Here is a 13,242-nt window from a genome sequence, read left to right on the forward strand (position 1 = left end):
GCTGTGGTACATATACACAAAGCCTATATTTTTTTAAAAGGAAATAGTTTCTGTTCCATGAACAGAAGTCATTGCTTTCCACTGCTTAGTGTTGATGGAAGAGTCTCAGTTTTGAGTCAGCTGTGGGTGGTGGCCTAGCCACTTCTTTCCTCCTTCATGCACAGACATGTGGTAAACTCCATTTGTCTAGAAATGTATTGTCTATCTTTCTGAAGCTTTACATATAAAACAAACTTAAGGTTGCCAAAGGGAAAAGTGAGGGGTTTGAGATTAACATCCACAGACTGTTATATACAAAATATTTAAGGAACAAGGATTTATTGGGAACTATCCTTGATATTTTATAATGACCTATAATGGAAAACAATTTTTAAAATAATATGTATTTGTATATATTATATATATGTTTATGTATGTATCTGAATCACTTGAAACTAAATCAACACTGTTAATTATATTTTAATACTTTTTTAAAAAAGAAAAATTCATATTTATTCAAACATATACAAAACTAACTAAAAATGATGAGTTTATTTCTTTAATTGATAAAGGTGATCACAATACTAATCTACTAGAGTTGAAAGGATTACATTAGTATATACTTATATGTGGGCTTTCCTGGTGCCTCAGAGGGTAAAGAATCTGCCTGCAATGTGGGAGATGTGTGTTCAGTCCCTGAGTTGGGAAGACCCCCTGGAGGAGAGCATGGCAACCCACTCCAGTATGCTTGCCTGCAGAATCCCCATGGATGGAGGAGCCTGGCAGGCTTCACTCCATGGGGTTGCAGAGTTGGACATGACTGAGTGACTAAACACAACACAGCATACATATCTATGTTAGTTATGTACAGAAATATCACATACACTAAGATACACTTCACTCAAACATAAAGACACACGTATACAGATGTCATTTTATATACATTTTCTCTTCAGCTTTTTTGATATCATAACCCCTAACCAATCCCTACACCATAACCCTAAGTTACCATCTGAGTTCTACCATGCTCTTCTGCTCTTTCCTACATTGGTTACTAACTCCATCTATCAGGGCTTTCTCAGATTTTCAGTATAATATTAAACAGGGTAAATTGGCAAAATAATACAATGAATTTCTGTATATCTTTTATCATCTTTGTTTTCCATCATTTGCCTTACCATCTCCACTCTCTCAAAACTTTTGAAGGTAATTTTTGGAAAGGATTCATCTCTTTTCTCTGGCACTTCAGAGCGCATTTTCTAAAATGAAGAAAAACACATTTTCTTATATTTTGCCATAAATTTCTTCTTTTACATGGATGCTCAGTAAGCCACTTATTTTAGAAACACTTGAGAAGATACTGATTTAATAAATAACCTGCATGTTTCTGAGTCCATGTTAGTTCTTCTAAATCAAAATCTTTAGGAATAAGGCCCAGAATTTTAACATATTTCCAATCTAGGTTGCATTGCTTTGAGGTTGCTAGTGCAGAGAGATAAAAGTAAACAAAACAATAACAACAAAAAGCAAAATCTAATGGCTTAATTCTGGTATACAAGACATGGGGAGGCCAGTTACAACCAGAAGGCAATGTGTGTAAGAGAAGTAAGCCAACAGATTCTATGAAATGTACCTCAGAAGCAGAGAATTAAATTTCTTACATCAAAAGTTTTCTTAATATCACAAAAGATTAAGTGCATTTTATTTTCAAACTGGCGGAAGAAATCCATAAAAAAATAATCCATGAACAATAATTTAAATATTGAGTTTCCTCGATGCTTTATTTTCATGAATCATTCTTTTCTATTCTGGAATTCAAGACGGGTTTTCACCCACAGCTATCAATTTTGTAGTGCATTTGGTGACAAGATAGTATCGCTAATTCCTGTGAGTACATGAAGCATCATTATACAGTGTTTCAGCCAGTTTTCTTCATGTCTGCTGAGATAGAAGGAGGAAAACTGGATTTTGTCTGCCATAGATGGTATTAAGTTGGATTTAGTGGCAACACTGGGACTCTAGGATTAGATTGTTTTCAAAATGAAAGTCTCATCTGTGGGAGCTGTCAATAAAGTGCTGAATTCATCTACTCATTCCAGGACATTTTTGCTCTAATAATGCTGAAGCAGATTACGGAGAGAGTGGGAGGTTTCACAATTCCTTTCATTTTCCTAGACATCTTTAAAAAAGCTAGGGCTCCTCGAGCATGTTAAAACAGAGCCTTTTGAGAAAGGGAAGGACCCGGACTTGGTCCTGCCTTTACCTGGCACCAGGGGTCCAGAGTTGGCCAGAGCTGCCCAATATACACAAGGGGCTCTCAGCATGTTTTTGTAGAGGCAAAATGTTGAGCCCATAATACTCAAGAGCTCTCACCAGATTGATTTTTCCCTTTCATTTATATAGAAAGGAAATTTCCACAACATTTTTTTTTTACAGTAACAAAGACACATTGAAAAACAGGCTTTATACTTTCCATGATTAAAAAGACATTTTCCCCTAGACATATCAAATATTTCACATTTCCATTGCATTCACATTTAGATCTTCTTAATATCTTATAATTTTGATATGAAATTTAAAGAACTAAACTATCTCACCATTATTTTTTAAACTGAAAAACTCATTGCTTTGAATTTTGACAGCATTTTGAACTTCCTCTCATCTTTGGACTTTATGGTGACTTAAACACATATAAATTGATTCCATATAATATATTATATATATTCTAGACTATATAATAATCACATCAGTAAAGATTAGAACATTTTCCTTGCTCTTGGAGTCCAGCCTTGAGAGGTTTTTAACCCCTCTATCAATCCAGTTATGAATTAGATATCTTCATTTACTTCAAAACAAGCAACAAAATAATAACAGATTCTGGTAACAGGTTTTATTGTATTATGAGTGTTTATCAAACCCATCTGAATTCTGAATAGTGCAGGATTATTATTTTTTCCAGGGAAGAAAGAATGTTACTAATTTAAAAAAAGACACATTTTAAAATGAAGTATTTGAAGCCATTGTTATTGGTTTATATATAAGATGTATGGTGGTGGTGGTGGTGTATATTTGTGTTTTTACATTGGCAGTAGTAGGGTATTAATCTTCATTGACAAGCAATTATGTAATTGCATTTCTTGGGACCAGCCTGGCCTGTCACTTCAGACTGTGGTTATATCACATTCAAACTGTTGGCAATACAGTGAATTGTACCCTAATGGCAAATAGAAGATAAAGATATATTCTTAGTCTTAATTTGTCAGGATGCCATTCTGCAGGGTAAGAGAACACAAAAAGGAAGTAGGCAAAAGGTGGCTTCAGTAAGTCTCAACCATAACATCTGTTCCTCTCTGCTCTTTGGCAAAATCCTTCCAAAACCTGCCTTCCAGGAAATACACAGAAACTTAGCTCAATCTTTTTTTTTTTTTTTTTTCTTTTTAAAAATTATTTTATTTATTGTAATTGGAGGCTAATTAGTTTACAATATTGTGGTGGTTTTTGCCATACATCGACATGAATCAGCCACAGGTGTACATGTGTCCCCCCATCCCAAACCCCCCTCCCACATTTCTCCCTATCCCATCCCTCTGGGTTGCCCCAGTGCGCCGGCTTTGAGTGTCTTGTTTCATGCATCAAATTTGGACTAGTCATTGATTTCAATCTTTTAAAAGTCTGTTTATCAAAATGGAAGAATAAAAAGTATTAGTAAGTCTTAATTGTGAAATTTATGTCCTTTTAGGTATTAAAATAAAACAGAAATTCAGTACATGATTTTCTCTAAATTCTTCATATAGTATCATATGAGAAGGACTATATTTATGTGCCATGTTTAGGATTATTCTTATCATTTTCTCATCAATAAATTGTGTTAGTCTGCTAGGGCTAATAATTAAATATCACAGCCTAGGTTACTGTATTAAACAGCATAATTATATTTCTCACCCTTCTAGAAGCTGAAGTCCCAGATCCAGGTTCAACAAGGTTCCATGTCTGAAGAGAACTTTCTCCCTCCCTGTAGACAGAGATGCAGTTTTCAAACAGCCTTTCCACTACACATGCTAGGAGAAAGTGAGCCCTCTGGTCTCTCCTCTTATTAGGACACTAATCCTGTTGGATCAGGGCCCCAATCTTATGATCTCATTTTAACCTTAATTACCCCTGAGAGACCTCATCTCCAAATCCAGCATCACTGTGGTTAAGATGCCAATATAGAAATTTAGTTTAGTTTACAAATGTTTAGTTTATAACAATAAGGTATTTTTTTGTTTGTTTGTTTAATTAGAAGCTTAGAAGTTTTAAAATAATTTCAATCACAGACTACATTTTATATCTTATAGAACTTGTAGCAGTCTTATTAAGTTTCTGAACACTATCACCAGAAACAGGAGCAAATGGACATAAGACTGTTTGCTTACCATTTCAGATGATTCTGTCTTTCTTGGGGTATACCCAAGGACATCCTTACCACCCAGGGATCCACAGACCAGAGGTTAATATTCTCCTAAGTTACTCAGATTATAGCATGAAAAATTTTAAAAGATCAAAAAATGCTCAGGAATTAAAAACTGAAAATGCAAGTGAGGAATTTAAAAAATATAATGACTTATATACAAACCTAATTGATCAACAGATGATGAAATGACATAAAAACAAACAAAATGAAAAATGAGTGTTCTGCTGTATTCCTAAGGTCCTATCCTTGTTGTCATCATTGAAGAAATAAGATCATAAAAACATCGCTGCTTTCTGCTAGCAACCCACATGGCATAAGAGTAATATAATTGGCTGGGGTTGTTCCTACGGAAGGCAACTTTTAAGGACAATGATGAAACATAATCTGATTTCCAAATCAAGAGAAACTTACTGTTTCCTGAAATCAATACAGAACTTTTTTTTTTTTTTTTTTACTTAAAACCCTTATGAAAAATGTAGATATAGTTTTTCAGTATCTACAATTTTTGGTAAAATAATTTTGAGTTCTGATGTTTATCCTTTTCTTAATTTGTTAATATCTACCTAATAAGATAGAAGCCATAAGCATAGTACATACCATTCTGCTAGTTTGTAAAATATTAATATTCTTATCTATTAATTTAAATAATTGATGGTAAACAAAATTAACTGTTTCCATCTTTTCAGATTCACCATAAATCTGGACCAAATATGACACTTTGAGAGAACCACATGTGAGAGAGAGAGAGCAGTCTCTGATTTAATTCAAATTTCAGATGACAAGAAGAGTCTGCAGAAATTTCCCCCTATGATAGACTTAAATATTCAAAATAGATGACATTTAAATACTGCGTATATTCTAATATTGTCTCCAAAAGATGGAGTAAATAATTATTCAGATATACACGCTCACTGAGGTTTAGAAATCCTTTCACTATTGCAGTGGCTGAGTGCAGGAAGAGCAGGGCTCCCTAGCCAAAGGGGAAGAGCTCCCTTTGTCTTGGAGATATTTCCTGGGTGGTCAGATAGCCTGGAATTGTTAATGTGGGACAGTGAGCTTTTCCTTTGTTAGCCAGTTTTTTTTTTTTGTCATTGTGCTTAATTTAGCCAATATGACATCATTCTGTCTATAGGAGACATCCTCTGCATCCACTGGCCAGTGTAGCGTATTATTCACACCCATTTTGAAAAGTTACAGTAAAAATAGTTGGCAACTCACTCCAGTACTCTTGCCTGGAAAATCCCATGGATGCAGGAGCCTGGTAGGCTGTAGTCCATGGGGTCGCTAAGACTGACGGACTTCACTTTCACTTTTCACTTTCCTGCATTGGAGAAGGAAATGGCACCCCATTCCATTGTTCTTGCCTGGAGAATCCCAAGGACAGGAGAGCCTGGTGGGCTGCTGTCTATGGGGTCGCACAGAGTTGGACATGACTGAGGCGACTTAGCAGCAGCAGTTTGTCATTGTAAGAAATTTGCCTATATATATCAGAACTGGAAGCATCATTCTGCTTGAAGAGGAGTTAAAAAAAAGGAATTGAACATAGCTGTCAAATACGATAACATCCTTGGAGAAATGGGGCTTCTTAGGCTCATGTTTATTACCAGGATCTCATCAGTGGCTGAAGGGATTGTGTTGGAGAGGAAGGGTCCTTTGCCAGTGCTCCTGGAGAGCAGGAATTTGAAGAGATCTGGTACCTCAGTCTGTGCCTCATTTTGGTTCCTACTATCTTTCATACCAGGGATATTTCCCACCTCAAAGCAGGACAGTGGAATTCCCCAAAGAATTACTCTCACTATTATTAGGTTCATGGTCTCTGTAGCCCAACAGCTACTGCATCCACCAGTTAGGCCACTAAAGAATGAAGGTTTCTGGGAAACATCATAGACTTTGGTTCACAAATAAGGCCAGGCTTGGAACTCTGCTCCATCACTAAGAGCCTTGGGACCTTCAGTGAGCAAAGTAACTTATTTGAGCCCCGGTTTTTTCAGCTGAAAATGGAACTAATGAGAACACCCATCCTATAAATTTTCTCTGAGGATTAAATTAGAACACATCTGTAAGTCACTTAACAGATGTATAGCACAGAGAAAGAACTTAATAAATTACAAATGTCAAATCAACTCAGCTTGTGCACGCATGCCAGAGTGTTACATTAAGGTTCATCCAAGTGCAGTTTTACTTGGTCACTAGAAGCTTGTATGTCTGTTAACCAGAGTGAATTAATTAAGGAAAGATCAAGTTTGACTGATCATTAGGGAAGCTTAGTAAAAATCATGCCCAGATAACTTTGGAGAAATATGATATTTTCCAGTTGAAACCTTTGGGAATATAATGTGGCTTCTAGAACTTTTCTGAGTGTTCATCTGATTCATTATGATTTATGAATACTGGACCCATATCACAGTTTCACTTGTCCCTGTTCCCTTGTTTACTGGCCCTCTTGCAAAAAGATAAATAGGGTGGTCTGACTCTGGTGAGCAAATGGTGACCCTTAGTGTAATGCTGGATTTTCCAGCTCTCTCCTTTGTTCATTTGAAATAACAAATGGTAACATCATGCAATGGAAGAAGCAAATCCCTGGATTTGCTACTTGGAACAGAGAAAGGAGAAAGTTGCCCAGGTTTGATCTTACCAGTTGGTCTTTAAGTGAGCAAGAAATGTGATTCCTACTGAAACCATACGGTTGTTTTTTTATAGTAATAAGTATCTCATAATATACATTCTTTTCTTTTCTTAGAGGATTGCAAAGCATTTTTAATAAAAAAAAATGCCACTGATGTGAAAAGTTACCATTTGAAATTGATTAAAAGCGGACTTATGAATATTGATCACCTGAGTGTTATTTGAAGATATTCAAATTGTCTCCTCTAGTCTTTCAATGATTTTGGGAGAATTTTACTAATTGATGACAATAATAAGGCTTACATTTATTTCATAATCTATCTTCTCATAGTTAGATTAAATGTTATTATTTGATTATAATCAAGATATACAATTTTAAGTGTGAAAACTGACTAATCAATAAGCTATGTAAGCAAAATATTGAATTATATACAAAAATTCTGAAGGAAAATTGTGTTTTTATATGTGGAAAAAAGAAAAGTAAACAAGAGCATTTTTGATGACAGAGGAAATTAAAATCAAGATAAAATAGAAAAAGTATTTTAGATCTGAGTTATTGCCTAGGTATACTAAAGGAGTAAGTCAAGGCTATATATTGTCACCCTATTTATTTAATGTATATGCAGAGTACATCATGAGAAATGTTGAGCTGAATGACATACAAGCTGGAATCAAGACTGCCGAGAGAAATATCAATAACCTCAGATATGCAGATGACACCACCTTTATGGCAGAAAGTGAAGAAGGACTAAAAAGCCTCTTGAAAGTGAAAGAAGAGAGTGACAAGGTTGGCTTAAAGCTCAACATTCAGAAAACGAAGATCATGGCCTCTGGTCCCATCACTTCATGGCAAATAGATGGGGAAACAATGGAAACAATGACAGACTTTATATCTGGAGGCTCCAAAATCACTGCAGATGGTGACTGCAGCCATGAAATTGAAAGATGTTTGCTCCTTGGAAGAAAAGTTATGACCAACCTAGAAAGCATTTTAATAAGCAGAGACATTGCTTTTCCACAAAAATCCATCTAGTCAAAGCGACGGTTTTTCCTGTAGTCACGTATGGATGTGAGAGTTGGACTATAAAGAAAGCTGAGTACCGAAGAATTGATGCTTTTGAATTGTGGTATTGGAGAAGACTTTTGAAAGTAACCTGGACTGCAAGGATATCCAACCTGTCCATCCTAATGGAAATCAGTCCTGAATATTCATTGGAAGGACTGATGTTGAAGCTGAAATTACAATAATTTGGCTACCCAATGCAAAGAACCAACTCATTTGAAAAGAGCCTGATGCTGGGAATGATTGAAGGCAGAAGATGAAGGGGATGACAGAGGATGAAATTTTTGGATGGCATCACTGACTCTATGGACATGAGTTTGAGTAAGTTCTGGGAGCTGGTGATGGACAGGGAAGCCTGGAGTGCTGCAGTCCATCGGGTTGCAAAGAGTCAGATATGACTGAGCAACTAAACTGCATTGAATTCATGCTTCTTAATTCTGTTACTTGCATTAGCAGTATAAACTCTCAAGACCTCAACTCCAAATTTATTGGAGTCTCAGTGGCCAACAGAATTAAATGTGATAGAATGTAAAATAGTTATAATAGGTCTTCAACGGATATCCCTTTCCTGTTTCTTCCCCTGTTCTTACTTTGAGACAAAACTGACTGTGTGTGCTCAGCTGAGTCTGGCTCTTTGTAACCCCATGGACTGTAGCCCGCCATGAACCTCTGTCCATGGGTTTTCCCAGGAAGAATACTGGTGTGGATACCATTTCCTCCTCCTGGGGTCTTCCTGACCCAGAGATTGAACCCATGTCTCCGGTGTTTTCTGCATTTGCAGATGGATCTTCTACCACTGAGCCACCAGGGAAGCCTGAGAAGCAGTAGCGAAACAATTACAAGTAAGTGCAGGAAGAAGACATAAGGAGAGGTAAAAATTAGGGAAATCTCAGGTAACCTATGGATTTGCTTCATCTTCTTAAGCAAGTGATATGCAAACTGAGGATAGGAGAATATGCAGGTGAAGGTTGGATAAAATCTTCTAACTCTAGGGAATAGGATGTGCACAGGCTCAGATTAGAGACGATGGTGAATTTCAAAAGCTACAAATTGAGCTGGGATGAAACAACAGAGAAGATGAAGGATGTGAACTCAGGGCAGAGAGGGAAGTGAGCTAGGAGGTGTGAGGAGATTTAACTTGTGCTCTGAGGGCAGTGAGGAGTCTGCTGTTCACTTTCTGGTGCCCTTTGCAATAAAACTCACTTTACTCCCCAGCTCAGCTTATGACTTGGTTTAGTCAATGAGATGAGGCAGAAGCATACAGGGATGACAGCTCTGAACTTAGACCTTAAGAAACCTCACATGTGACTTCTTATACCCTTGAACTTCTCTCAACACTGTGAGAAGATGAGTCTACTATAAAATTCAGCACATGGGAGGTGATGGAAGGCACAGGGAGTAGATTTTCTCAACTAAGCATCCAAGCTGAGCAGCTCAATAATGTCCCCACTAAAAAAGCTCTTTTAGACCCTGACTCATGCACAAAGGTAACCAGTCCATCTGTACACACTTGTGTGCATACTAAGTCACTTCAGTCATGTTTAATTCTTTATGGCCCTATGGACTGCAGCTTTCCAGGATTCTCTGTCCATGGAATCCTCCAGGCAAAAATACTGGAGTAGGTTGCGATGCCCACCTCCTGCATTGGCAGGTGGGTTCTTTACCACTAAAGCCAACTGCAAAGCCCACCCATATGCAGATCCATGAAGAACGGTCCCAGGTTAGCAAAGCCCATCTAGCTAAGTCATGTCTCAGTCAAAAATGTATCAAAATGTATCCCCCATGCTATAGATGTCCTATGGGTTTTCAGCACACAGCAATAGCTAACACTGAAGCTTTTGAACACGAACAAATACAAACAGTTTGCACTTTTGAAAGATTACTTTCGATGCAATTTGCAAATAAAACAGAGGGGATAACACATCTGGTAATCTATAGGCAGAAAAGCCTATAGATTACCAGATGGTGGTCCAGATAAAATTCAGGGTGATTGGAGACAGAAATAAAAGAGGTGCATATATCTAAGAGTTACTTGAGACAATGGGAACAAAGAAAAAAATAGAAAAAAAACAAGGGCCTGATGTATTTTGTGTATGTTATGCCAATCTTGAGGAATCATGGAAAGATATGCTTCTGGCTCTTGATGTTTACTAAAGCAGGGATATTTAAGGCATAAAATGTTGGAGACAGAAGGGTGACAACCTTAAAGACGGTTTGAAAAAAAGGGATATATTAAATTATCACAGAAGAATTGTCATCATAGTGATGTTGGAATCATGGACTGAAGGACATATATAAGAGTTATTCAGAAACAAATGGGAAGATATAAAAATGCCTATTGATTTACTGGAAAAGCCTGAGTCAGGTGAAAACATTTTAAATATAACACCAAATGCCTGACTGTGGCACACTGCGTCTTTGGCAGGGGTGGGTTCTGAGGACTATCCCAGACAAACATGCACATGGTGGGGAGGAGGGCCCCCTGTAGATGTATCAACTATATAAAGATTCTACTTAAACTGAATAAATATATCTTTCAGGGGTCAGTGTAGAAACATCCCAGACATTTGCAGCTCCTAAATATATCCACAGGCTGATGATTCACATAAATAAGCAAAAATATGGACAAATTTAAACCCAGTTACCTCAGCCTGGAAAGGTCACTCACTGTTCTTGGAAACAGTGTTTTTCCACCTCTGCACCACTGATATTTTAGCTTGATAACTCTTGGGGTGGGAGCTCTCCTGTGAGGTACAGGATATACAGCAGCATCTCTGGATAGCAAGTCACTAAATACCAGTGGTACCCCCTGTATTGTGGCAACTAAAACTGTCCTCAGATGCTGCAAATATAACCTTCTGGTGTAAAATGGTTTTGATAAAGAAACAATGCTTTTGAGGATAGGTAATTTTATGATTCGGAAAATCAAATAATCAAGCAGGGATTTAACCAAGTATATCAAAACCATAGTAATAATATTGCTGTTTATAATATTAATGATTAGTAAATGCTTAATTTTTAAACATTTTAAAATGTTTTCAAAAGTATCTTAAAACAAGGAACTTTCTGGGATAATGTAAATGTTCTATATTTTGTTTGGGTATGCATTTAATGGATGTACCATTTGTCAAAAACTTACTGATATGAACTCTTGTGATCTGTGCAGTTAAATTAATTATAATGCATAATTTTAAGAAATAATAAAACTTTACTAACATTCAAAAGAAACTTAGGTCTTAATCTTTCATTCTGAGCAGAAAGTGTAAGATAATTTGATTGTGTATTCTTGTATTGCAATGTTTGACAGCATTTATAACTATTTTATTTGCGAAAGTTGTTTAAAAGACTTTCAAGATTTTCTTGGTTAGGCATTTAAACTTTCTTTATCAGACACGTGAAGTCGCTAAATAATAATACTTAAATTCATAAATGTATTTTATAGCATTAAAGGAAATTTAATTAACTAGGTTTTGGAAAGTTTTAAAGAGAATTCAGTCTTCTCAACCTAGGTTAATTGAACTTTACTCCAAGAACAAGTAAAGGTGACTTTTTTCTATTCCCAAGATTAAAAAAGTGTATAGCACATTTCAAAAGCTGAACTTTAAAACCTAGAAGTGCCTGTAGTTTTAAATTTGTAGGTTTAATGAATTGAAAATTAATGTAAGATTCAGTAACTCTAAATAATCCTTTATTTGCACAAGGAAAGATAAGTCAAGGACAAAACCACAAGACACTCTAAATTAACAAATGGCAAAATTAGCACTCATGGGCCCTGGACGGAAGTCACAGCGGAGACTGCTTCTAACAGGAGACTGTGGCCCACAGGATGTTAACAGGAATGACAAGAGGGAAAAAGAAGAAAGAACAGAGCTCCCAGACTCATAACCTGGTGCCTGGGCAAACAGGACTGTCACAGAGCACATTCCAAACAGCAACTGAGACAGAAATGGAATAAATGCGCGTCCATATGAGCCGCAGGCACTCTCTGGCATCTTTGAATATATTCTCACCCCAAAATACACAGTTCAAAACCAAAGTAAGGTATATAATTACAAATTAACTTCCCAAATGGGCAATCTTTCTTAATAAACCTACAAAACCAAGAGAAAATGGAATCACTATGCCACAGAATGCAGAATGGATTGTTTTAATAAATTCCGTAGCCAACTAACTACTTGCGACAACAAAGTGAAAAATGAGGTTGTCTAGTAAAACACTGAGCTTTGGGGAAAAAATTAACTCCCATAAAGCTAATTGCCAAGTAAAAATAGTATATAAAAAACAAGCAAATTGTTTTAAAATTGCCAAAATGATAACTAATCCTATGTACTTGCATGCAACAGAGAAGTTCATAGTGTTTATCAATCAATCATCTAATTCATCTATGTTATATATATATATATGTATGTACACATATATCTTTATATCTATCATGTATTTTTCTTTCTTTAACCTCTCATCTATCTACCTATCTATTTAGCTATCATCTGTCTGTTGTGAAAGTGAATTTACTGAAAGTAAATATATACATAGAGGAAAAATCAAGCCTCTTCAGTTTTTTATCTCACCAAAAAATGTCTTAAACACTTTAGTTATGGAACTTGTATCAGATCTAGCCTCCACATATTAATGCTCCATGTGAAATTGAGCAAGTTTTTCAATTTATCTAAATTCCAATTTCCTGACTTATTAAAGTTATTAACTTGTGATAGGTAATTCAAGGATGGAGTGAGGTGATACAGAAAAAAATGCTTAGTTGAGATCAATAGTTCCCATCTATGAATTAGAACTCTCCAGGGACCTAAAATGTAGAAACTCACACCCCACACTAGACTTTGATTTCCTGCTGGTCTCAGGGGAGATCTAGATGCAAGTATGCAAGGCTCATGTTTTTGTTTTCATTGTAATTTTCTCCAAACGATTCTCATTGAGTGAGTAGATAATGCTTAATAGGAAACCTTGTCTGTTTTTATGTAAGTGGCAGATACCATCATTGTCACCATTATCAATTATATTACCTCAGTTCTGAATTGAACTTTCACAGCTAAATAAGTTGGCAATCACATATAGCTTGGAGACAAATACATAAAAAATAATTGATTTTAGAGGGTATTATAAATAT

Source organism: Capra hircus, chromosome 4, assembly GCF_001704415.2.
Source record: "Capra hircus breed San Clemente chromosome 4, ASM170441v1, whole genome shotgun sequence".
Lineage (NCBI taxonomy): Eukaryota > Metazoa > Chordata > Mammalia > Artiodactyla > Bovidae > Capra > Capra hircus.